Source organism: Ammodytes marinus, assembly GCF_949987685.1.
Source record: "Ammodytes marinus genome assembly, chromosome: 3".
Taxonomy (NCBI): Eukaryota; Metazoa; Chordata; class Actinopteri; order Uranoscopiformes; family Ammodytidae; genus Ammodytes; species Ammodytes marinus.
The window spans coordinates 16,350,870-16,355,166 of NC_137232.1; positions in this window are offsets into that span (position 1 = coordinate 16,350,870).

Here is a 4,297-nt window from a genome sequence, read left to right on the forward strand (position 1 = left end):
TTTTGAAAGATTTCACCTTGCAAAATAAAATAGCCCACACTCCAGTCTTAAAGAGAGAGTCAAAAGTTGTATTTACTAGAGTTATTGTTCCTACTATTTCCTGTAATGCTGCTGCTCTCATCACACAGGTCCTCCATGTGTCTGAGGGTTCCCCCGGCAGAGGATTTTCTTGTCTGACTCCTGGCAAGTCCTGTCATGATCCGGCCTCTCTCTGCACTACTCATCTAAAGAGCCAGGGTTGCTGAAGATGACACCCACACAGATATTATGCAGCACAGAAGAACAGGTCAAAAATGACTATTATAATACAAGTAAGTTTGATTTCGGCACAGTGAGCACCACTTTAATAGAGTCACATATATTTTAGAATAGGTTAAGATGTGAGTCTATGGGGAAGTCTGGATATGTTGACAGAAGATGGTGCCTCCTGTATTGTTTTTGTACTGTTTTCACATTAACTTAAATTTTAGTAAATTTCAAAAAAGAAAATCTGATTTCCCCAACACTACTGTGGTATCTATTACAATGCTACAGGCACAGCTGTTCTGTATGTTTGATTTGCCCCACAGCCTTTGTATATATTAGCTGTATACACATACCTGCTCCCCTCTCAATGCATAGCATCCCTAGAGCTTTATGTTGCCTGAAGAATTTGACTTCAACTGTGCTCAGGCCCCTTTTGATCCCTTTTAGAGGATTTTCATTCCATCCACAAAGTCGTAAGTGCAGCCAATTGTGTCCGCACCTACATAGTTGCACATTAATGACATACGAACCATCTCACAGCAACGATGTGTTGAAATCGGTACACAGTAGCTGCCATAACAAACCGTACAGTTGAGTACCACTGGACACTGTTGACAGGGTCCAATTATAAATACAGCCAAGCAAACTGCAAGGCAAAGCCCCCAGGCCTTGACAGCTTCTAGTTACAAGAGAAAATGAAAAAGCAGATGAATAGAACTTTATGACAGCAGCAATTGCAAAGAGGGAATTGGATCATACCAAAACCTTTAGGTTTATTTTTGAGGCAAGGGGAAGTTTGATGATATTCTGTCACATCACATTTATATCAGATTTATTGTAAATGACCAATCCTTCATAGTAGATAGAACTGTCACTCTCTTAAGTTAAAGATGACAATCCCTATGTGCAGATGATTTATTGTACATGATGCAGGTAGGGTGTAGGGTGAAATACTGCAGTTTAGCTCACTTTTTTGGAATTGACATTTATAAATATGCACAAGGATAAAAATAAATTATTTTTGTTTTCTCTTTCATTTAAAGTTTTCTCACTGCGGAGAAAACTTTAAATGAGAATATAACAAAAACAACAACAATATAATTGCAGTTTGAAATGTGCTTGTTCAGGAGCTCATCTAGCTTTTCTTTGTGGCTGCTAGCACCCAGAAAGTCAGTTTGATTTGTGATGACTCTGGTGACTGCTAAGAAGAAAACAATAAGACATATACGTTAGTTTACAGCAGGGCTAACTTTCAATTTCCTCTGAATGCTGAATGTTGAATGCCGTCTTGTCATCACTACACACACACTGACAGGCCAAACACTGGAGGGCTTACATTCCCTGCTGTCAGTGACACCACTGTTATTGAAACCATGTTAACAGAGATACACATCGTGTAAGGTGCCTTCACTTCTGAGACGTGACATCATTGAGTCAGCCTGGTGCACGGATAATGAGGTCTGGCAGGATGGACCATCTGTGTGTTCAGTTTGAGACAAAATCTGGTAAACTCTGAACAATCATTGTTTTGTTTGCTAATCTATGCAGGGTCTTTGTTTACATTAACAACTACTTTATTGCTCGCATGCTTGTATCACAAAGTATTTCAGTATGTTCTACTATTTAAGGGTGACTATGACACTTTGGAATCGTCACTGGAAAGTAGCCCCAGTGTGGACTGTCCCTGGTAAATGTATCAATAATTAATAAAGTTAATACATTTGTAAAGTCAGGGAATTGGAGAATCTGATTTATGCTTTAGCCATAATGCAAAGCTTCACCGAGGGTTGATATTAATATTTTTGTTTTAGTTTTCTCTGTAGGGGAGAACGGGGTAATTTGTCACATGGGTTGGATGTCACATTCGTTATATCTCGCCACCAGAGCGCGCTAGCTCTGAAATGTTGATATAAAAAAGGTCCAGAATTGGGATCATAGGTCACATACATAGACTTCCTTGGAGGAAGACAGCTGCATTTCAGGTGAGAGGATGTTTTGTGTTTTTCATGTCAAATTCAAAATATTTTGCTTCTCAGTATTTTTCTTCTGGGCTTTTACACAATGGGTTTATAACAAAACACTTGTTACCCTCAGAAAGTGTGAAGGGTAAACTATAGTTTAGATTGTGGTTAGCAAGCTAATTAGTTGTCAGATGGTTGTTGGCCTTGATGCTAGCAAGAAATTCAAGTTGGGGTTGGCCGTCAAATTTTTTGGGGGGTTGGTTGTCACATGTTATCTCAAGGCTGCAGCCAGAAAAGGAACCCAATAACGAAAGAAATTGTCAAGCTGTATCCTCACTGACACCCCAGAGAAGGAAAGAATAGAGCAGGAAAAGGCAGCTAGCAAGCAAAAGAAAAAAGGGCAACAAAATCAAAACAACCCAGTGCATCCCAAACTAGACCAGCTGCCAAGGCTACAGAACGTTATGTAGGCCTATTTGTCAACTTGACAATGCAATTAAACATTCAAATTTGGTTCTGCCTCCTTGCCTTCTTTTTAAGATTTTTCCCATTAAGATAACATTGTGACAAACAACCCCATAGTGTGCGACAACCGACCCCTTGATGGGGTTGGTTGTCACAATGTGTCAGAGTGTCTTTGATGGTAAATTACTTCTTCATTACAATAAGTTGGAAAAAAAGAGAGACACACATTTCTAGCCAACACCTTAAGCTTCAATTTAATGTAGGAATGGCTATTGACAGATGTTTTGGTGATGAGCAATTCTCACTAGAGTAAAAAGTGTGCCTACTTACCCCGTTCTCCCCTACATTGTGAAAGCAGTGTCCGTCTGTCTAAAAAATGCTTTTGATAATTGCCCAGTATGCTGTCTCCCCACTGTTTGTTTCAGTGTTGCTAAAGTGACTCCACTCTAACAATTGCTTGGACTTATCAGGACTATTTTTGATGGTGGTAATTCCCTAGAGACAATACAAACCCAGGCCTCACTGATCTCATTAAGGCTATTTTGGTTCATTACGTCTCTGTCAGAGAGAATTCTTTTAATGCTTGAAGCTTGAATGATGGCAGGCAGCAGCTACTCTCCTTCCCTACAAACGTAAATCTGTTAAAAAAAAATGAAGAAATGCAATGCACAGCCAAGCGGCAGCCAAATCCATCTTCCCTAATTTATGTTACTATTGGGATTCCACAGAACCAGAAAGGCAGCAGAACCAGTTAGGTTTTATCATATTATTTATATGTGCTCCTAAATTCCCTAGGCGTGCATGGACACAAATATTATGACTTTAACGTATGGCTGGGCAATCATACTGCTTACAAAAGAAGCCAAGTTAGCTTTAATTACAGCATGCCTTCAACATTAACGTTCATTGTTGTGCTCTGCAGAAAACAAAGACAAAAATAGATGAAATCCACATACAATCAAAACAATGTATGTATTTATCTATATATATTTATGTGTGAATACAATGTAGAAGTATGTTTATGTCAAGGCTCTCTGACCAGATTGTGTTGATCTAAAGCAGGGCATAACCTCGGAACTTTGAGGCGTATCTTCAGAATGGAAAGTAAAACCCCTGAATGAAGTGGTGTTAATGTGACTAATGTATTAGCATTTAAGCAGAATAGGATTCAACTGACTTCCCATTTCAGACCTCATAAACAGTTGCTTGTGGTAGAAATGGAATTTTAAATCCAGTAACTAAATGGTTAACAGGTGTAGTTAATAATAGAACTATGCATACCTAATTGTCAAGTGATAATCAATTTATAAATGTAGATTTTAATCATAATTGGAATAATAGTGTTTCCAAACACAGTGGAAATCCAGCAAGACAATATTGTTTCAGTAGGCTTTAAATCGAAATGCTTTTAACTAATTTTATTTATATAAAAAGAAAGTATGAATTATACAAGAACTGCCACAAAACTGCCAGAATAAATTGGAGGTAAGGTATATTGGAGGTAAGGCAAATCCAAGGATGACAACAGGAAAAATAAATTACTGGGATTCTCCATAGTGGTTTCTGTATAATGCATATATACTTTTTTTTTAAAAGCAATCATTCCGGCTTTAAAATTGACAAAA